We start from the raw sequence: 23,862 nt of genomic DNA, 5'->3' as shown, positions 1-23,862 counted from the left end.
TAGAATGCACAGAATGTCGAGGAGTGAACTTTCCTCGGCCGTTCAGAACCCGAGGTAATAAATGGACGAGTGAATGAGGAAGATGTGGGTGAAACGTGAACACGCGAGGATTGTTGTTGTTGTTTTTTGTTTTTTTTTTAATTCAAACAGCTATCGAAGAAGGAGAAGGATTTTAATTTATTTATAAATCTTTCACTTCGTCGTGCTTATCATTTTTCATTCAAAAGAAAATAAGAGGAAGCGAATCTGTAGAAGATGAGGAATTGTTAGCGATCCAGAGATAGTAAATATATTGATGTTCGACAGGATGATCGGACAATTAACTGGATTTCCATTGTGGCCTTAATTGCGATCCGGTCGCAATCGGTCCTCTAATTGCTCGAGTCTTGTCTAGAATCCGACATCTCGCCAATATCCCGATTTGAATCTTAATCATGGCGACGATCCTTGTCGCCAGCATCGTTGATGCATCATTTGCTCGATATTCGCTCGATAATCGCCAATGAATTTGTGCACACCTTGTAAAATGAATCCCGGATGATTCTCCTTGAAATTTCGAACATTCGTTCGAATGGAATTATTGCCACTTAAAAAGAAATTCCATTATATATTCCATCCCCTATTAAACTAAAGCTTCTTTCAATTTACCTTCCTCCTCAACTTTCCATGAATATGCATCTCCATCGAGAGCGCATCTCCCCGTTCGATCTCCCTGTCGATCCTTCCTCCGTCGTTCCTGTATCTCTCTCCCTCCTTCTCTTTCTCTCCAATGATCGCATCTACTTTCATTCATCCGCGTTAATCAAAGACCGTTTCCAGTTAATCCGCGCGCACCCTCGCGATTAGCTTCTAGCTGGTTCCAGTTTGCTCGCATTCACATAATATTATCCTCGTTAATTTTCATTGAAACCCGGTGAAACGCGTTAATTCGTTTAATTAATTCGCAATCGACTCCACGATTAACTCTCCCCTTATTTGTCCACGTTTAATACACCCACGAATTCACGTATTTCCATATTTTACGAATACACGAGTTATTTTTAATCCGAGCGATTTCGTGCCATCGTCGTCCCTTCGTCGAAATCTCCTCTCCCCCCCGCGAAGGATATATCACCGTTTGATTTATCGCACCCTGGACGTTTCGTCCCGCGCGCGACACTCGCGTAAATCCCGCTTTATCCGCACACGCGCTCTTGATTTTCAAATGCGAGAAACATCGCGCGACCAACTCCCCTCGGAGCCGCAAAACGTGAATTTACGGATCTTGTTTCCTCCCCGTTGTTTCGTTCCCCGTGTGACGAAAGTCACTCGACATTTTCACGCGAGTTTCCAGTCACTGTGTATCTTCGTTGTGTTAAGGATACATATTGGTCTTGTTTCCTACGCAGTGAAATGAAAACAAGGAATGTTTGTTTCAGAAAACAACGGTGCACCGTGAAATTAATAACATAAAGGAGGATCGAAACGTTGGCTCGTGCGAAATATTCGAGTATTGGAAAATTAGACGAGAATAATAATTCTTTCAGAACATCGGAAAAATTAAAAATTTATCGCAATTTCTTCGTTAAGAGGAATTTCTATGAACCTTCCAAAAATTGTAAATTTTTCTTAATATAAGAAAAAAGGGGGGAGGTAAAATCGTTTGATTTCCGTTGAAAGCAATCGGAGAGTGCATGAACCCGGAGCATTCATCCGGAAGTGTGAGCATTCATCCAAAGGTTAAAGAGGATCCATTAGAGAACTGGGTTGGCTTTTCGACAAATACCACAAAGTTTTCGTCCAAGTGTAATCAAATAAAGTTTGGGAGCCACGGTTGACCCGCGTTCCAAATTCTCGACCGCGCAAAAATGAATGGTGACACGTTATATGTCGTTTCAATCGAGAAACATGTAAAAACGAATGCATTTCATCCAAGTCGACCGCCGTGCAAGCGTTTCGAGTTGTTTCGAGGATCGATGATGAAGAAGAACCCATGTGCCTTCAATGTCAAATTCTCTTCAAAGAACGTCGAAACCGTTTAACACGTGAAACTAATATGATGATAGATCCTCGTCTTTTCAAATTGTTATTTCATTCTGCTTTCTCTTGCCAGTTTTAGAAAATTTAGTGCGAATAATGATCGGTTTAAGTTACAATATCGTTTTGGATACTCGAAATATAATATTTATCATGCAGAGAATTTGAACAGGAAATTTAAAAATCTTCAAATATACTTCCAGAATATTAATCTTCAAGATGTCTTTTCCTACACATAACAAAGGACAGTGATATCGATTGTAAGAATAGAACCTTTCGTTAATTGATCTTAGAAATAAAAAGGTAATTTTAAAAAATTATCTCAAAAAATATCGATCCGATCTGATCATGCAAAGTCTCATCAACAAAATAGTCCGATTACCAAATTTCCCTCTTCGATTTTGATCCGTTCAAATATCATTAATCGTCCAACAAGAAATTTTCTCTCCCCTGGAATTTGAAATTTCACTTTCCAGCAAAATTCACCGAGGGAATTGGAAGCACGCGGTTCCCGACAGAGAGATCGATCCCTTCCTAATAGAGAGAAGAAATATCGGCCGTTACAATGATGAACAACGGACGCGATTAACGCGGAGTCATCGAACTCGATGAACGTCGATCACGGAAGCCTCCCTCCGTCGATATCGTCGACATCGTACGCGCCAAATGTTGCACGGCACCGAAATAACAAGGTTAATCAGTCCGCGAGGAAGTTCTACTCGAAATCCTTCTATTAACGTCGTCACCTGCGAATTCTATTATCGTCCCCGCCATTCCACAAACTCGGCCACCCCCGTCGTCTCTCTATCCCTCGAATCGACGACAATTAGTCCACTTACCGTCGAAATATTCCGGTGTCGACGGGGGTCGTCGAACCTGGCCGAGCGGTCACGTCCACCAAGGCGCGTGTAAATTCGGTAACGAATTTAATTAGCGTCCCGTTTCTCCGCCGCCGTTTCGCGCTGCCGGCGGATCTTCTTTCGCGCCCGTCATTGTTCCAACATGGACGTTTAGTTCGATAAAATATCTTAATTAGAAGTGGAAGGAAAAACGACGGATAAATTTGTCTCGATGAGTTGTAATAGTAAATCTGAATCTCGTTGTTGAAGTTGCAAAGTTTCAATCATTCGATAAATAATTACGTATGGAACAGCGGGAGTAGTCTGGAGGAGTTTTATATTCAGGGCAAAACCCTGAAATAAGAGTGAAATTGAAATATAGTTCTGTCCACAGGTATTTGATTTTCTCCGTTTTATTGAAAATGATAGTCGAAATAAGGATCGATCCTTAAATATCCTTAAATAATAAATTGCCATTTTTGGAAGCGCAAGCTAAATCGATATTGAAATCAAATTAAAATATAGATCTGTCCACGAGTGTTTGACTTTCTCCGTTTTATTGGAAATAAAGTAAACGATCGTTGGAATTCAATTTCAAAAAAGAAAAGTCATCGTAATACCTGTCTGTGCGAAGTGTCGATAGACAAAGTGTACACAATCATGGACGCGATTCCTCCGACCGGAAGATCAAGCTACAGATCACGTTCGATCGGTCGGGGACCCAGCCTAATGTGCACACGCGATAACGAGGTTAATTAGCTCATGACGCCTGTCGGCGGCTCGTCTTGCTGTTGAATAATTTATCGACCTGTGGCAGCTACGTGTGCACACGTGCGTACAGATTCTGTTCTCTTCGAGACCAAACGCATCCTTGGAAAATTGTTTCTCTCGCCTCTTTATATTTAATAGTAGTCAACTTACACGACGAGACTCGTTAACATTGGAACACTGGCCTGCCAGCGAAAACCGGAACGTTCGCGTATTTCTTTCTTAAAAAGAAATTCCCCTTATGCAACTGTGATGCAACTCGTAATCAAGATAATCCGTTTCGATGAGATGCAGATCGAAAATTTACATCGGATACACAATTGCTTAACACAATTTTTTTGACAGGCACGAGAAACAGTTTTAAAAATGCGACAACAGAAATGGAAAATGATTATATTGATTGGAGAAAAGATATCCGAAAAATCCTCTCGAATACTTCTCTTACTTCGAAATGCCAATCTCTCAAACTAATAATAAACAATGAAACCGCAAACGTAATGGTGGAACCGTTACGTTCTCGGGCATAATTCCTACCAGAAATTCCAACGAATCGATGTTGCGTCGATTATGCAAATAATCCAGTACTCTCGGTACATATTTGAACAATTCTCCTTTATTTACTCCTCGGAGAGAAATCTTAATTTTCTTAATAATAAGTAGAAAAAAAGTAAATAGCATCGGATATCGAACATAAAAAGTCTACCTCTGCTCTTCCTCTTAAAGGAGAGAGAGAGAGAGAGAGGGGACTCTTTCCAAGAGGTAAACGCGGCCTTTCGAAACTTTTAACCGATCAAGATACGTCGAGAACACCCACACCCTCTCCCCAATTCCGATTGGAGCTGCGATTTGAATGGAGCACTGAATTTTCGACTTCGAACTCGCCCAAACTCGCCCCTTAATCGAGGTTGAAGTTTAATTTCCAGCGTATATACGCCAGAAATGGATTTCCCTCGTACGTATCAATTATTTCGATGACCGTCCCATCGATTTCCCGTCTCCCATCTCGCCGAAACGAACGAGATTTAGAACGGGCTGAGGAATCAACTCAGTGGAATCTTCCTCTCCGGAATAAACAACGCTTTTCTTCCCCGCTTAATTTTATTCTCTCGACGAAGAGTAACCACCTCCATTGTAAGCGGTTATACGCGTTGTGCATAAAAATGAACGAATTTATAACCGTGAAAATTTCATCCGTGTTGATTAGACTTATCGTTGAAACGCTCCGACACTTTGTTTTCGGTTTAGCTGCGATGCGATATCCCTAAAGTGGTAATCCGTTGTTGGATGTCGCGTAAATTGGATAGTCAAACTTTATCCATAGCGATACGTTATACGATTACAAAGTGAGAACGGTTTCATGGCGCACAACGGAAATTATACCCATCAAACGCTTCGAATAGAGAGAGAGAGAGAGAGAGAGAGAGATTGCTTCTATATTGAAATTTGCTGTTCTCGATTGGAATCTGCAAGGTGGTTCTTCTCTTCGATAATTCATTTCGATTTCCTAACAGAGAGGAAGTAGAAAGTGAAATGTTTCGAGCCGTAGATTAGAAATTTAAGAGAATTATTATTATTATTGTAAAAGTTATAATCTAGAATTACTATGTCTATCCAATATTTCTTCTTTAAGAATATTATTTCTTAAAAATGATACTTTAGGAAATATATGGAAAATGATCTTCAGCTCTCACACGACTCGATTATAACAGTTCAAGAGCTGAATAAACGTTAATTCATAGCCTCAATATTTATCATATGACCAGAAGAAGCAGAAACAAATTTTATTTCCCATGGTCTCTTATTATTATGTACATATTTTTCGAAAACATTTCATCTCTCCACATAATGTATCGTTCCAAACAATAGAGTTGAGTCACTTCAACTCCGTCTTTTCCGCTTTCAGGCAAAAAAGTTCGAACGATTCTCTCTTCTCTGTCATTTCTGCCCAAGCATCTCATTCCCTGTAATAATAACGCGAGGAGGAAAAATATGAACTCTTGGCTTCTCTCGCCAAACAAAAGATTCTGACTGTGCAAACAGGTCGAGAAGGATCCTCGGGACACGCAATAGTTTACATAATACCGTGACATTTTTCCGATGTGCGGGAATCGGTTGGCTCAATGTTACCTGCACGTGACTCGGTGAAAGTGAAAAAGGAGGAAGAGGTCCCGTCCAACTTGGAAATGGGAGGTGAGCGCAAAACGAGAGACGACGAGCGTAGGGATTATCGCCTTATTGTGTCTTGCTCGAGTTTCATTTCGGTTGAATTTTTAACAGGGGTTTTTAGTGCCCGCATTTTCGATCAGAGCCACGTTTACGTGACCACGGAGAGAGAAAGAGAGAGAGAAAGATCATTCTAATTGGCCAACTGGTCTAGCAAGGATTTTATGTTTATCTGCTCGTTGCAGTTATGCGGCATCGTTCGCGAGAAACGGTCAAATATTTTGGAAAAAGTTTCGAGGGCTGAGATAAAAGCGGGGAAAAAAACAGTGTTTTACAATTGTTCCATCGAAAATGGTGTTTATCAGAAAATTCGTAGAATATTTGTATTGATCTTAATTGAGTCGCAATATTTTATTAATATAAAATATTTGTCCCACGAACAACGGGTTAATTAAACGGAGATTCGAAGCTTTTTTCTCGTTTGCCCATTAACTTATTGGAATTCGTCACAATTGTTGTCGAAGGAAAATTTTCTAGAAACGTTAATTACCGTCGATAAATGCGGCCTCCATTCATTATTTTCGTAATATTATTAAATACGATAATGAAATAAGGTTCTATCCTGTGGAAATACAAAGTTTATCTCATTTTTCGAAGGAAAAAAAGAAGGAAAGAAGAAAAAATTATTCATAAAAATCAAAATCCGACGAGAATATTCCATCTCACTGAAAATTTGAATATTCCCCAAGATTCCCTTTTTTAAAATCCTCTCAAATTTTTATTCCCTCGCCGTTAAATCTCCTCTTCGTGTTACCTACTTTTGCGCCACCCTGTATTTACCGCAACGCAATAACCGAGTCCCCGATCGACCACAGAGAGGAAAAACAGACATTCACGAGCTCTCAGCCTTCCATCCTTGCTCCAATCAAAGAATCACAAGCGTGTATACGCGGCATCTCGTTATCTGCCCCTCTACCCCCGACTCGATTCTCCCCTCCCGAAACAATGGGCATCGATCGAAATACATCATCGGTTAATTGTTCGTCTCGCGGATGCGCTCGACTCATTCCAGTCGACTCGTTCCTGTTTTCGAGAGTGACTCGATTGCCGTCGTTTCACGTAAACGCGAGCATGAATCGTATCTATCACGGAGGAGAAATGTTACAGGGTTACGCGTCATCGTACGCCAGTGGTTCTTAATATTTTCGTGCAACACGTTCCGTCATCGAGGAAACAATTTGTGGAACGTTAAAATTCCTACGGGAAATAAAATTAAGAAGAGAAAATATACGCGCGCGTGTATATTTTTAGATTAAAAATTATAGAAAATCTTAGGTCTTGGTAATATGATAATTTTATATATACCGTGGGACGCAATAGTATTTTTCTCAGTGATTATCTCGCGAGATAATTTGAAATATCTTTTCGATGAAAAATTGTAATTAAACTTTAAGCAAATTATTAGGAGGACATAAAACTAACAAAATGTACGTAATTTAATATTAAAAATTATAGAAAATCCTAATTAATATTTCATAATTTGGCAGAACATTAATATTCTTCAATTAGCGTAATTTTTTTTTTTAAATTACAACTATCTTTATATATATATGTAATTACGTATTGTTATCCAAACAAGATGAATTATCGAAAGACGGAACGTTTTTTCGAAGCGTATAGAGGAAAATACATGGAACCCGACTGTATCGATTCAGAGTCAAGAATCACTGGCGCAGATCCGGAATAATAATCCGGAAGTTGAACGGCCAAGCCCGCGATTCCGCGATATTCTTCTCGTTATTGCGAGCTGCGGCTTGTGTATCTCGTGCAGCACCGTGATCCGTGGAAATAGGACGAGAGAAGTTGGACAGATTTTATCTCGGCCCTTCTTCCTTGTTGGAAAAATCTTGGGGAACGATCCATCGAAGAATAGCATACGGCAAGCTTTATCTAACGATTTTCAATCCATTCTTGCAGGGGAGCTCGGCACGGGTAAAAAGGAAGTGGCTGGGTGGTCCGTGGCGAAGATAGCTTCTGGACCGGTGTCAACCGAATGTGAGTGTTACATTTTTACTCGTTGAGGAAAGTTTTTACACTTTGGAGAGGTTATGGAGTTGGTATATATTGGAACCGTGTCTTCGCTTCTACTCTGTGACTTTCGGTTTTAAATGATTTTTTTTTTTTTTTTTAAATTGATTTTAATTTTGAATTACGATTGGCTAAGTTTTTAAGTGTTCAAATCGTAATTCAAGTTTTGCGAAACTTTATCGTTGGATTTTGGAATTATTATTTTTTTTTTTTTTATTGTTAGTTTTTAGACAATATTTATTTACTAATAAGTTGAAATGCAATTTTCAAGTTAAAATTCAAATCTTCGCTTACTCAGAATATCGAATCAAATTGTTCATAATTTTTCACGTTCACAATTTCAAATCAACGTGCTAATTATAAATTCTTGCGATTTAACGGGAATCCCGCGAATCAACGTTTCCACACGAAGGATGACGCGAGAGATAGGAGGTGGAAACGCACGTGGGAAGGAAAGAGAGAGGAGACAAATTGAAGAGACGCGGCTTCCGCTTTTTCGCCACGGGATCAACGGGGCAGAAAGGGGTAGTTTTAACGCGTTTCGCAAACTGGCGTGAAATGTGTATATACGTGCGTGCGCATTTAATTCGTGTATAATAACAAAACACAACCAACAAGGAAGATCTTAAGCAGGGCTTGCAACGTTGAATGTTGATTCTGTCGTTCCACCCTGTTCTTTCGCTCCGCGTCAACGAGAAAATTAGGAACGAAATATTAATTTGTTTATCCTGAAAACATTGCGGAAAATGGAGGAGAGATTCAATTGAGAAATCTCGTGGGGGGGGGGGGGGAATATTAAATTTAATTACGAAACGATAGATGATATTATTGAAATCAGAATTTTAAAACTCCTTATATATAATTTTTTTTTAAATATATCTATTTAATTTTATTAAAGCAAACGAAATTTTATAGATTAATCGCAGATTTATACGTAACGACGCTTAATTAAGAGTGATCTCACAAAGTTTCTCATTTTGCAACGAAGAGTCGAACTAGGAGCCCTTAATTCGTTACGTTTTGTTGTTAATCTCGACGAGGAGGGAGCAAGTTTCCTAAACCGTTCTAAGCGATCCAATTGTGTTACTCGAATCGAACTGAAGAACTCGATTCCGAGTAGTATTTAGGTCGGCACGGTTGGTGGGAACGCATTACTCGGAAAGGGATCCTCTCTTGGCTGGCAAACACTCTTGGGGCCTCGGTTGCTCGCAATAAACTGGCACTTTGGTCCAGCGACTGCTCTCAAACTCGAACTCGTATTTTTCGCGTGTTCCGCAGTTAAGCGGAAACGCGTACATAAATGGGGCTAAAAATACTGTAAAAGTTCAAGAATTTTTATCTTGACGAAGCCACGAAGTGGAAACAAGGAAGAATTCTTCTTTCGGAAGAACTAGAAATATTTGACATAATGCTGGTTATAGTCAAAAATGTTTTCTTCACTGTTAATATTCCGAATCGAAATTAGCAAACAAAAAACGATAGCAACGTTGGAAAAAATTCGGTTTAATCCTATTGCAACAACAAGAACAATAATCACGAGATGAAAAAGTACCCTCATTTCCATCATTAGTATCGCGCACAACGTATAAACTAAAGGAAGACAAGTTGAAAATAATAAGGCAGAAAAAAGTAGCAGAGAAGAAAAGCCAGAGAGAAAGATGCAAAGAAGATGGACGAGCGAGATAGGACAGACGAAGCGTGAAAAAAAAAAAAAGAGCGAGTCGCAGGTGGCTCGAAACGAGTCGCGTAGTAACTCCGCAACAGAAAAGCGTACTTGAAGTGGCTCTTTTGAGGTTGGCCTCGCCTCCCTATCGCCGAGGGCTTACACGTACTACGAGTCTTTCGAAAGAGGTTGCCACGAATAGAGAGAGAGAGAGAGAGAGAAGCGAAGAAAGAAAGCGTGACGAGATTTGCGTGGGGTGATTCGTCAAAGACAAACCATCGCGCGCTGTGCACGGGTCGAAAGCCGCGAGGAAAAGTCGGATGAATCCGGATGTGTGGCCGTTTGATGTCAACGGCATACTCTCGGCAAAAGTGGCGTGATAAACGGAGCTAACGCGAGTTTTACCGCGGTTCCCTGAAATTGAAACGGCTGTCGATCACCGAAATCGGTCGTATCGGGTTGACGTGAAGCACGCCTGGTCCGGGTCAGGTAATCGAGGAGAGCCGTTCGAGCGGGACAGTTTGGTGATGGACGATTTCGTCGAATCGATGATTGCTTGCTTTTACGCTTTTGCATTCCAACTTTCTTCCGAACCGAATCTACTTCGCGACGAGTTTTTTTTGAAAATTTAAGAGAAAGAGAGAGAGAGAGGGATCTGTGGAAAAGTTTTAAATCGACGAACCGAGAGGTATCTTTTTACTCGAGATTGAACGTAAAATTTTACGAAAAATTATTAAAATCTTACTGCATCCTCGTTTTCGATCGATTCCAAGATCAGATTTTATTGTTGGAAAATTTCAAAAGTTGGCGTGCTACGGAAATTTTAGAAATACGAGGCAAGTTGTGTCGAGACGTATAAAAGACACGATAAAGAGACGGATGATGAGATAAATTTCTGGTCGGCAAACCGAGTATCAAGTTTAACGTCTCTTTGATTCGCACGGCGTGTTCCTAACCGCACGGCGTTAACGGAGCTGATCGTTAAGGGAACACCTTTTATCGTTCTATTAGCGTCTGCCCGGTATACATTTTAATTAATGCCCGTATTCGTATTTACGCGAGCAGCAGGCGTTAATTACGGCGCTATCACGGCTAATTGCTTCTTAAATCTTTTCGTCTTGCCGAACGAGAAAGGAAGAGAGGCAGATTCAAGGAGCGTTCAAAGCGAAAGTTAAGACGAACCGAATAGTTTCCATTCCCTGTCTTGCTCACCAACGTGAGCAAGACATCGTCGTCTCTCGAGTCGTCTCGTACACAGTGTGTTCAAAAACTTTACAATTCAGATTCTTTCTCTCTTCTTTCTATCTTAACAAGGATAGTATATAAAACTCTGAAAATGAGAAGAGATATACCGTTTGAAATGACGGCCAATAATAAGTGTATACCGCAATCGCGTTATCCCGACTTTTCCATACGAAAATTGGAATATCAAAAGGTTTTCAATAGGCGGTAAATTCGACCGTTTCGAATCGAAGGAAGCAATATATACAAAATTTTCGGTTCACGAAATTGGTGGGGGTGGTCGTTTCGACACGATCACTTTTCGAACGGATATTATTACTGCTGTATCATTGCGAGTCAAACGATCACCTATTACGGGGTCCTATTAGTTGGGTCGTGTTTTGTCGGGACGTCGCTTAATCGACGCACAAAGAGAAACTTAAGCCGGTATCGCGCGTAATCGATGATCGCTAATGAGGAAAATTATTCGTGGCTGTCCCACGATGCACAGAGGGGGGGGATAGAAACGCAATTCGAGGTAGGATTGCCGGTTTCGAACACGCGGATTAATGGCGAGAGTGTTTAAACGGATATTGATCGCGTCGAGTGAATGGAGATATCGTTAAAGAGGCACCGTTTCGGCGTCCCGGTTGAATTTCCCGGTTGTTGAAAATTCACTCCTGCCGGTGGAGAGTAGATTCGTTACAGTTTCCGGATATCGTTTAATCGCTACTTACGCCGATTCGCGAGTTAATCTCTCGCGTTAATGCTCGCCGCTTCCATCGCTTTTACTTTCACCCACGCGATTATCTGCCGCGATCGCGTTGAATCATTCATAACAACCCGCGATTACCCCGCCGTTCCAGATCCCGCGTTTTCGCTTCTATTAACCGTTACACCGCGAGTTGTAATCGAATTATCGGAGAACAGTTAGAAATTAGAACTTATCGAAGAAATGGTTAGAATAAAAGGATGGAAACGAAGGAATTTGGATCGAGGATTTTGCAATTTGAGAAAAATTATATACGTTGGGCATAAAGATGAAATCGATGAATTAGGATGGATTGTTTGGAGAAGGAATTGAATGTAGACAGTTGCCGTTACAAATATTGAGAATATAAAAAAAACGTGTAAAGTATATTTCTATTTAATAATTTTTCAATATTTATATCGCAAATAATAATTCTCACGATAGAGGTATACTATTGTAAGAATCATTATTCTGTGTAATTAAATTTCATTCTTGATCGAGAACACCTTACAATTTGGTCCTCAAAAGATCTTTGGAGGATCAAGTGTATACTAATTTAATTATGTTCAAAACTCGACGAGGAAGGTATCGGTCGAAATTATAAAGAAATTGTAACGAGGTGAAAATATTCGATCAACTTCTTGGACAAATAACTTTCGAAATTTCGAAATTATAAAATTAATAATAATAATAATTTTATAATATCCACGTAACAACTCGATCGCCCGTTCCATTTTCATCATCATCTCGTGTAAAAAGAAATTCTGGTTCACGAGATTCAGCGGCGAAACTCGTTACCTTTGACGATCGACGGGAGGAAATGCAAAAGAAGCTGGTAAATATTAGCATACAGTGAAATATCCGCGTTGCGTGGATCAACAGGAAATTTACATCACGCGAGTCTCGTTCTCTCTCTCTCTCTCTCTCTCTCTCTTACGGCCGAGTGTCGTAACAATGATTCGTGAATAAGGCACGACTCGATTTAAAAAGAGAGACACGTGTGACCAGAACCGACACGCGAGAATGGGAATAATTCCAACGCGTAAACAGGCTGGCTGGAATGTACTCCGTTAATCCGTGTCCAAAACCGTGCGAATAACTAGCCGTAATTACGCGTTAACGAGATAGAAGTGGAAGAGAATTTTGCCCGTCGGATCAACGTGTTGCGCGTTTCTTCATTTATGCTCATTATGCTCATATCGTGCCGAATATTAATTTAAATGGCATTCAATGGACGAACGATGATCCTACTTTCTATTTCGTCCCACGTATTTTTCCAACGAATTGTTGGAGAAAAATAAAATTGGAGACGTAGGTTGATCTTTATCTCGAGAACGAAATCCTTTTTTTTTTCTTTCTTCGCAAAAATTAAATTCTCGTTCGACGATTTCGAATCTAAACGTTCAAAGCAAATATTTCTTTACGGGATTTGCATAATTCGTCCGAGGCGAGCGGAGGAGATTACAGACGCAGAGAAAAAGGAGAATGTGCGAATATACGCGTAAGAATAAGTCGTACGTTCAAGATGCGTACGCGAGCTATTCAATAGAATCGAGAGTGAAAGTTATTCCGCGTTACGTCGAGTTACCTTGTGAAAGAATTTTACTCGATCCCCCTCCTCGTATCCGTCTAGAAAAAGAAAACTTTACCGCGAATTTTTCTATCGAGATTGAAAATCTCCAACTTCGTGATCTCTTCCAAATTAAATTTCTCTCTTATCCCTTAGAAAAAAAAAAAAATCAAATTTCCATAATAAAAAAAAGAGAGAAAGAAAACTCAAACTCTACCATGAAAAATTTTCATAAAATCTCGATGCTTCGTCCCCGGCGATAATGCCTCGCCCTATTCGCGTCGCAGCAAATTCCAACAATCTCACCCCTCTCCAACACTTATGTAATCCAGAAGTGGATCCAAGGATTCAGCCTCAATTTCCTCGATCGTTTACCACCGGTCGCTTATCTGCTCGGTTGTTTCCCGTTATTGCGATCATTACGCGAGCATAGAATTCAATCTCCTTATCAGCCGCGTGGTTGCATTCGCCTCTCCGGGCCATTATTTCGCCCCTCGGATAGGACGCGGTCAGAAGGACAGCCGCCTCGAGAGAGGGGAAAATAGAGTTGGGAGAGAAAGCTTGGTGGAAATCAAGCGAAATTGCTTTTGACCGGATCTCTCCTGTCCGCGTGGTGTCTCGCGAAAAGGAAGCCCTCAGCTAACGAGATTTCACGGGACGTGGTTTGTCTTTTCATCGAGACCCTCTTTCGAAATGTGCGTTCGAAAAGGTTGTCCACGGAGAACCAACCACGACTTGCCAGGATTCCGTAGGCGCGAATTCGAGCGTGTAATGGCGACGAAACGAGCGATGTTTGGCGGATACGCTGATCTCCCTGAATCTCGAGGAGCCGTTCTTCCTCGAAAGTATCAAAGCATCGATTCCACTCGTTCGGTCTGTCCAGCACAGGATTTCTCTACGTTCGAGCATTGGATCGAGAAACCGCGATTATAATTTACACGCTAATGGATGGTGCGAGGTCGAGAACGATGCGGGATACTCGGTATCCGCGTGTGTTCAAGTTTAATCCGCCGGATGGGGAATTAATTTTGACGAGGAGAAGAGTAGAGTGTGGTATTATATACGATTGGAGAGCGATCGGATAACGAGATATTACTCGGTGCGTTAGATAGAAGTGATATTGTTTTAAGCGGAATTAAGGGATCGGTCGATTCGAGTAGTTTGACCTAGTAGAGGATGAATCGAATAAACAGTGGAGGGGCTGATAAACGGTTGTGACAAGCAACCGCTATTCACTCACTCGCTTTTTCTTTTTCATTCGTGCACGCGAGAAATCCTCGTAATCTTTACGAATGTCCATGTGGCAAACACGACGCACGTGATTACGTTCCCCTTATACAGTATTACTGGCGTGCAGTTTGCGTCCGACAAACAGAGCATCGGTTTATACGTGTACATATTTTCCACGTGCACGCCTGTCACGCGATCACGTGCTCGGTATAATAAGCTTATTAAATTGTTAGCGCGTGTAATGCAGAGTGCTAGACCGTGGATGGAAATTTGCGCGTTTCCATTTGTACCGGTTCGACGGAATCGATGCATAATCGCGGGAAACTGTGCCCCTCCCTGCCCCACTGGTGAACGACACTAATTAAACTGGATCGCGTCGATCCGACTTACAAGGAGGCAAGGATTAATTTGCGAGGCACACTTAATTAAATCCGTTGTTCCCTCGTTCAAGGGAAGGGATGGTTTTTTCTTTAATCGAGGCGGCGATTTGTGGTGGAACTTCTTGCGGTCGATCCAGCGGAGGATCTTTGATCATCTTTTTTTGTGCATCTCCTCCTCCCCCCGTGTCAGTCGAGAAAATTGAAAATTCTTCGGTGTTAAAGAACTTCTTTCCGAAGTTTTTTTTTTAAATCTAATTAAAAGTTTCTTCGATGAATCCTATCCGCAAAAAGGGATGTCTGCAGACATCTTTCATCGATTTCGGCCAAGTATTTTATCCAAGGTTAAAGGCTCAACCCGGATAATGGTTACGCTTAGGTAAATTTGGATTATTGGAAAGAGTTTCGATTTTCCGAAATTTGATTAAAAATTAAATTCTTTGACGTCGAGATGTTTTATCGATGGCCCGAGTTTAAGAAGAATCAAGAACGAGAATATTCTGTGATAATTGTTTCGAGAATAGTTTGATCCACGAGATTAATGTATCTCGAGATGATCTTCTTTTTTTTTTCTTTACATTTGAAATCATTTGAGATTTATCCTTAAAATTTAGACGAAAGAAAAAAAGAAAACACAAAAGGATAGAAATGATAATCTCGATGAGAAACACACGGGCGCATAAATTAAACGAAATTAAAACGCGTAAACGCGTGTTCGCGGAGCAACAGCAGACAGGTGGAGACTTTGTTTGTGGAATGCAATTACACGCAAACGATAAAATAACGCAATTAGATTCGAAACGTTGGACGGTGGGGCGGTATTCAATTAACAGATTTTAATTTGCAACATCGTTACCGAGAAAAATAATTCGACGCATCCGCGATTCCGCAATTGCTTCGTACGCGTCTTGTGTACCGCCGATTTTTCCTTTTTTTTTTTTTTTCTATCAATAAACCAATAAACACCGCAGTGTGGTTAACGTTAGTTCCGCTGTATTGTGAATTTCTGATTTACCTTCTCCAGTGATCCGTTAAATTAAACAACCATTCGAAATTCATATCCCATCAATATCCCCCGGTAATGAAAAAAAACTCTTCGTACGTACACACAGTCAGTCATAAAAAAAACCTTTAGGTATTCGTTTGCAAGTAAATTCCGCGAAAAATGTTGATTTCGAATTGAAAGTTTTTCAAACATGAAAAATAGATTCAGAATACAATCGTAGCAATGAATAATAATGTTTCTAACACAAAATGAGCGTGGATAAAAAATTTGCATCATTCTTCGAATATCGCGAATTATATTTCGAATAGTTTGCATTTCGTTGATGTAGATTTTTTCGTGCACCCAAATTTTAATAAACATTCGCTTATGCAATGATATTTTTTTCTCCACAGATTGCAAATAAACGAGGTATACATGTATATTACGTAACTTTTGCGGTGAACTGTACGTACAAACAACTTACATCCTCAATTTATCCGGACGGAATCGCAATTACGATTCATAAACGATTCGTATCATAGCCTCGTGGAAAAGTTGTTAAAAAAAAAAAAAAAAGAAAAAAAAAACGAGATAAATAGATCGAGCCAAATCGTATAACCGAAAATTTCGACAACCACTGGTTCACCCGCGTGCTCGTATTGAAAAATATTTCCACGCCAAAGTTTCAACACTCTCTCCCCCCTTTAAACGTAGGGGAAAAACGGGGCAATTCGTAATCTCATAGAGGAATTTTCCACCCATTTTCCAGGACGAAACGACGAAAGCTAGCATCGAGGGGGACGGAGTTTGTGCCCGATCGGTGGAAACAGATTCTCTCGCTTAATATAATCGCGCCGATACATGCATCGGCCGCGTTATCGTCGCCGCGTCCTCGTAAATCGTGATTACGTCGGCCAACCGATCCTAACGAATCGACCGATATATCCTGAATTATGGTCCTTTAGAGCGTTTCCACGTTCGCGAAAATGTAATTCGGAATTTCGGAAATTCGTTTCGTTCAAAGATGAAATTACTCACTTTCTCATTTAATTTATATTCGATTTGAGGGAAACGAAGCGCAAGGTATCGAGCAAAATTAATTCTTCGCGGTTAAGATTTTTGCTTTTTGTTTCGTTGGGAACAATATTCAATTTTGTGACAATCTTATGCGTTTAACAGGAGAAGAAAAATATCGTCGTACGAAAAGGAAGAAATGTCCTAAATGTGGAATACGTCGAATATTCAAAGAGAGACAGAGATTTGGCTTGAATATTGTTCAAAGGAAATTATGCGAAAGATTTCGGTTATTTGTAGGAGAGATCGCAGGAGATCCGGAAGGAATCTTGGCGATGCCTTGGTATTAACATAACTTCGATGGAACGAGTCTTGGGAAACGCGGTGTAAAAACAAGCATCTCCGAAATATTCTGTCACAGTTATGCGCGAAAATTTTCACTCGAATAATACGAAATACCCGCATACGAAACCAGACGATTTTTCTTCCTCCTTCGTTAACGGAAAGAAATTGGATTTCGCGTCGAGAAAAAAGCGATCGGTCGCGGTGACAAGCTGATTCGATTTTCAAACGGTAGCCATTTATTCGCCAATCACCGGAGTGAACGAAGGTGAACGAGGTGCGATTAGCACCGGCAATTATTCAGACACCTGTTCTCCTACCCGATCGACCGATCTGAAAAACGGAAAGTCGCGAGGAGAACGAATCTCTCCTTTGAAAACCGGTGTTGTCGTAACGTTATATTCGAGGATTGTATCGCTGCGCGGAACACACCGAGGGCTGTGATTAGCATAGTTTTTTTTCGTGGGAAAACTCGAAAGTCGAGCGACCCAAATCCCGAGGAGAGATGCGTCGTTTCGCGCATAATAATGCGTGTCTGCCGCTTACGTACAAGTGTTACGTGCGTGGCCGAGGAAAATTAGATCGAATTCTTTCTTCCGTGATTTTTTCGCCGCACCTTCTACATCTAAAAATTATCTTGAAGCTTGAGCGCAATGATGAGGTTCATTTGTTTGCACCGAGTCGAGACGAGTTACGTCTCGAAGAAAGTGGAACGAGTTAAAAATTGGCATTTTAATCTTTCGCATTACGTGGTCACTATGTGAGGACGTTGCTTTTGTAAGTAAGGAAAAATAATATCTCTTTGAAGAGATAACAAGATAATTTCATATCTGGAGCCTAATAAATTTTTCGTCGAAAAATTGTGCCAGATAGAAATAGTGTCGCGTTACGTTAAACTTGTTAGAAACTGCGTTTCTCCAGTTCAAAATTAAAGTTTCGCGAAACTTGGGAACAAGTCTCATTTCGGTGAGTTTAGAATTAATCTTCCAAAGCTTGTTGCCCTCTTCCCACTTCTGGCGAAAATATATTTGCATCTACTATCCCTCGCTAAAAAAAAAACTACTCGATTCAAAAGATCGATTTCCAGTAAGCAATATCATCGCAAAATCCATTTCAAAATGTCCTCGCAAGCTTAATTGACCAAGCATCGTCCATCCACCGTGAATCGAGACACACCTCACCTTTGTCTCTCTCTTCCTTCGTATCCTTGGTTTCCATACGACGATTCGGCCACATTCTGATCACCATCGTTCCCATCCGCAGGGAGGAAACGCATCGAGCACAATCTCGGATTAATCGAGCGGCGAAATTGTAGCGCGACGCCGGTGGCAGTGCGCGTACACGTTTAGAGGATGATCTTTATTCCGCCACCATTTTACAATGGGAAGTCGAGAATGAAACGTCCTCCGGCGCGGAATGATTTATGCACTTGCACATCTCGTGATTACACCTCCTCCTTTCTCATCGATATTGTTCTCTCTTTCCGACTTCTTCCATTTCGAAAGGAGGATTTGACTCGGAAAAATCGTGGCTCGCCTTGTCTTCCGGATGAATCTTCATTTTCGAAAAATTTATTTATTTTTTTTTTTTTTCCATTTCCATTGTTACATCGTGTAGTCCCTTGCTTCCCTTTTCTCGTGTCCTGCATTGCGATTTATAAAGTGAATCGCAAAGTTTAATCGTGCAGACTAGATTTATACTATCTTTTTTCTTCGCTATAACTTTCACTGATACTCGCGTCAACGATCAAGAAAATGTCTTTAATGAGAGGTACTCTCTGTCGTGTTTGACAATTTTGCTCCTCTCCCTAATTGCGCCAAGAATTCTCGCAATTGTATTTTATTTACAAAATCCTGATCAATCGTATAATTTACTCGTTAACAAAGCGTATCGAGCACCATGGATAAATCTCGCCGATTTAACCGGCTCTTAAATCGTCCACGGAAATAGAGCGTTTGCATCTTTCGTGAAAGCATCTTTCAAGCGCGCGCCAGTAGTCAAACGACTTGCACTCTCCTGCGAGTTACGCGACGCACGGCAAAGAAGGAAAACTCAACAAGATGTGTGTCACGTTTCAGAGATCCGTTTCAAAAGCTCGATTTCTCGCCAACGTATAGAGATACACTCATCTATATACATAAACGCTCGTCTCGAAATACTTGTTGTCAAAAGGAATTCGAGTTTTAACAAACAAACAATTTCTATAATTAATCTCGTTCTTGTTCTAACCGTCTGTTCAGGAAGAAAAAAAGAGAGACGCGCTTTCGTCTTGGCAACGTTTGCAAAATTTCATACGCGTACGTTGGACAGATGAGCGGAAGGAGTTTGATCTACTTTTACCGCGATTTAGTTTCTCGTTAACTGTTGAGGGAACGTGTTTATAGCGACAGTTATTGAGACGGACAGACAAGAGGCGGTTTCCACGAATTATTTCTTTCATCATCGACTGTTGTTCGCTCGCAGTTTTATCTCATTCCATTCCCTCCTCGTGGAAGAGATAAACTTTAAACGCAAATTGAATATTGGAGAAGTTGAACGGTTGTTGCGCAAAATTATTAAAAATTATTTAGGAAAAAAAGAATTTGAATAAAATTTTCCACGAAGGAAGCTCGTTACTACGTACGCGATAAAGTAAAATTTCATCGAGTCCCCGAGCAAGAAAATGAAAGGTTGGCCAAACGCGGAGCGTAATCTTCCAGATCAGCGTAAATTGCTCGTAGCCCGAGTTGGAGGTGTTCGACCAACGCGGTATTCTCCAACTTGTACGAGCGAGTAATAAGCTTCCGACACGGGCGATTTAACATCCAATCAATTGGGAATGAACAACCTATAAAACAACACGCGTTGATAAAGAGCGTAATTATTAAAATTGTTTCAGTTTAACAACGAAACATTTTCGACATCATCGGATGCTCAAGCTCGAGTTAAGCCTGTGGCAAATTATCCACGGTAAAGGTCATAGCGTTAGATATCACCGTGACTTGTACAATTTGATCGCAAGTTAAACGAGGTAACGAGTTTATGGTAACGATCGGATACGGTAAATGTTCGCTCAACAAGTTGTTGTTTGACCTTGTTACTCACTTAGGTAGTTCGGACTTCATTATCTTTTTGCTCCTTCTCTCTTTCTTTTTTAACGTTAGAAGCGAGTTAATTAATTTAATTTACGTATAATTCGTATCTAGTTTCGGGATAATAAGTTCAACTTTGCCAAAACTCCTCGTCCTATTCCACGAGACGATAATATTTTAAAATTGCTCGCAAAATTTCTCCAAGATGTTAACGAACGATTCCTTTTCAAAATCACGTACGTAGAGAGAGAAGTATGATTCGATGATAATTCATTTTCTACGATGTGCAACGATCTGTAAAGTTGGAGAAAGTTGGACGACACCGCGTGGCGCAACGATCTTCCAGGAACTGGGGATCATCCCATTCCCGGAGAGCGGCGGCTTTTGCCAATTTTCCGATACACGCGCTCCCTATTTAGCCCGACAGTGTTGTACAGTGCATCGACAAAGGTCGATCACCCTCGTTCGACGACGATCCACGGTAATACGGCCCCGCTCTACATCCGATTGACGCTCACATTGTCACGAAAGTACACGCCGCATCCACCCATTATGGACGTTAATTGGTAATTATCAGGCGAAGCCATCGCGACGCGGTTCTCTCAAAAATCTCCCCCCCCCCCATTTTTCTCTCGAAAATTTAACGGCCAACTTCGCCGTCTGTCTATCCGCACAGAAGAACATCACAATTTAATCGTTTAATTGGACTTTCGAGAGAATTCGAAATTCGAAATATGGCTCGCTTTTGAAACTAATTTATTAGAAATAAATTCGGTATTCTCGATACGGAGGATATTATTTTTCGTTAAAATCTCCATGCAAGTTTTATAAAGAGCTCTTTGACGAGATGAAAATGAGATCCAATTTTCGATTCGCGATTCTCTGGAATGATGCACTTCAAGGAATAATTTATATTCTCTCGAGTCCTAAATTACAAATCGAAGCATAGAGACGATTAATGGCTTCGGTATGAGCTGTTCGACGAGTTCAATTTTCCGATCATTCGTGTCTCTCTCTCTGTCTCTTTTGGAAAAACTCTCTCTTGGAGAGTAATTGTGCATTCTCGAATATAAAAGATTAAGTCACGTTAAGTCGTAGTTTTATTGCAAATTAAAATTACGATTTGTGCTCTCTACTATTCGTTACTTTAAATTTATTTCACGATTAAGACGTGGTGTCGTGGAGTGGCGGTTTATCGAAGCTCGTACGAGTGGCAATCTCTTAAACTGTCGAGACAGTGAACACTCTCTTTGAGCGCAAACTTGAGCTCTATTCTCTACCCGGCCAATAGACCGGCTAATTAACAATATTAACTATAATCGTGGCTCCCGCTGGAATTTCTTGTTACGATGCCATCCTCCACACTCATTGTTCTCCTTGATTTTAACTAATTTTGAGAAATGTTGGACGGTTAATTGGAAGTATATAAATTGCGGTGACAGGCAGTTTGGGGGAATAGATCGCATTGTTCCTGACTCTGATTAATCGAAATAGGAACAAAGGATCGTCTGTTCAACGATTGAGGAGTTTATGACAAAATCCATCGTACAATCTCGTTATTCGTGATTTCTAATAATTTAAATTAATATTTAATATAATATAATTTATCCGTGTGTATTTGATATTTGAAATTTAAAAATTAAGTTATTAGAAGATAATATTGTAAAATCGATGGAGGAAAAAACAAAGATCGACGAGGATTGTTTCTGTTTCGAATAGCTTTCTATGTTGCTCATTTGCACAAAAATATATCAATTTTAGGAATTAAATTCGCAAGTAAGTCGATACGAAAATCTTCCAGATGCATGGATCGATCGATGTGCAATAAGCTTATCGATAAACTTAGCGCATGCGTCGTGTGAATTTACGTTAAATAGATAAAATCGGGAACGAGAAATGGAAGAATCGAGTTTATATAGGTCATCTGTAATTACGTAATCAGTTGATCCAATTCACGTTGAATAATATGAAGTCGAATTCTGTGTCGATACTGCGAGCACGAGTGTTAATTTCGCACGTGATGACAGTAATAAAACGAGTGGAAAGTGGATCGATATGGATAACCCATAAACCGAGTAACAGTCCCGAGCCCTCAATATGAATTTTGTTCTGCGATTGTCCACTCGATTCTTCGCTTTTGGTCATTTTAACATTTTTCAATAGCGAGATTTAAAATCCAGTCGTTCGACATATTCGTTTATTATTACTTCGCGCTGTGAAAAATCTCAATTTCCAATATTACGTGTATATTTTGCAATAAATACTTCTTGGAATTTTTTCACCGTAATTTTAGAAAGTTATATCATAAAATACCTTTTTTAACAATTTTTAACTTTTTCGAAACTCCGACTAGTTTTCCTTGAAGTTGAATAAGAATAAATTCTGGCTGCAAATGATTAAATAGGAAATGTTCAATTCATTCGATAATGCGTTCGTTCAATAATGTCGTTTTCATGCGGCTACGACTAGCTACTGTTCCTTAACTGCGTTCTTTCACGTTTCTTTGACTTCCCGTTAGGTCGCCACGCAATGGCATCGAGCACCGGGACATACATTCCTTGCAATAATTCTCAACACCGTATTGAAATCCTCGCTTGGAATTTTTCTTCAATATCCAACAATCTTCGAGCCAATGTCATCTATTCGTAACATCCATTCGTGCTTTCTACCGCCAATATTATTTGTTCAATAACTAAATCGTAAATTACTACATTAGAAAGCAAGAAAGACTACGGGTTTACGATATATTCCGTTTCGTAAAATTTTCCTATAATTTATAATTAAATGTTAAATCTTAGCAACAGACAGGGGAGCAAAAGAAAATTCAATTTCAAAGAATAATTGATTTTCCATAAATTTTCAAACCGTGTTAAAACGCGAGAGATTTAGAAAAACCATTGTCATTTCATTACAATGAGTCATGCTCGATGAGTCAATAAGAAAACCTGTTCTCCCTCTACATTATTCATTTCACTTTCTCAAATATATGTAAACACATCTCACATACAACCACACTTTCTCATCTCATCTATTACAATCGAAACGCGAAATTTCAACCAGAAATTCTTGAACCCCCCTCTTGCGGTCGAGGATTTAATTGGACTCGTTTAGAGTAGAATCAACGATATTCACTCTATACTCCCATTAAGAAACGTTTATTTAGCTCGTATTCCACTCGTATTAGCAATATTTTCCTTCCTCGCCCCTTTGCCAAGATTTCGCCGGTCGAAATTTCACGAGGCATCGTTTAATCCCGTGGCTAATCGAGAATAAGAAATTCAATCAGCGTTGCAAAGCGGCTGAAAATTAGTTTTCGCCCAAATATCGAAGAGCAACCGAGCCTTTACCCCGCCAAGAGCATTGTGAACAACGCTGTTGCGAACCCGGCCTTTGTTCCGGATCCTCGAGCACGTTTCTCGAAAACCTGACGTTTCTCTAGAAACGCCACAATTTATGGAGTCGATTGCATCGAAACGAACCTATCCAAACACGCGCGAAATTTATATACAAAGAGGGAGTTACGTTACGTTCCTGTCGAATATGACAGAGTGTTTTGAACGTTGGAAAATTTTCGACAAAATCTAACTCGAAAGTATGCGAGCAAAGTGCATTTCCTGTAAATATTACAAAGAAGTACATTGAATATATTTTTTTTTTTCTTTTCCTAGTAAAATATTATCTTAAGAAGATGAAATAAACCCTCTGAATTCTGTTATTCTTTCTTTGTAAGAAAAAAAATCGCTCCAAAAATTGTAATATTTACG

The 23,862-nt window shown here is 40.1% G+C and overlaps 1 protein-coding gene across 5 annotated transcripts in view; it reads left to right on the top strand.

Annotated features, from left to right (window-relative positions):
• Positions 1–23,862, top strand: part of Tpst (tyrosylprotein sulfotransferase) — a 165,873-nt gene that overhangs the window by 28,540 nt on the left and 113,471 nt on the right. For 3 of the 5 annotated variants that reach the window (XM_086909472.1, XM_086909471.1, XM_086909470.1), the window contains one exon: positions 7,764–7,841. The exons of the other annotated variants lie outside the window; for them this stretch is intronic. The gene's annotated coding sequence lies outside the window, so the exon portion shown is untranslated. The remainder of the gene's footprint in view (positions 1–7,763; positions 7,842–23,862) is intronic. 5 annotated transcript variants of the gene reach the window in all.

The sequence above is a fragment of the Apis florea genome, unplaced genomic scaffold (assembly GCF_048593485.1).
Source record: "Apis florea isolate Af1SG1 unplaced genomic scaffold, ASM4859348v1 contig_3158_pilon, whole genome shotgun sequence".
Taxonomy (NCBI): Eukaryota; Metazoa; Arthropoda; class Insecta; order Hymenoptera; family Apidae; genus Apis; species Apis florea.
The sequence above is the reverse complement of the archived record's forward strand: the minus strand, read 5'-3'. Positions and strand labels throughout refer to the sequence as shown.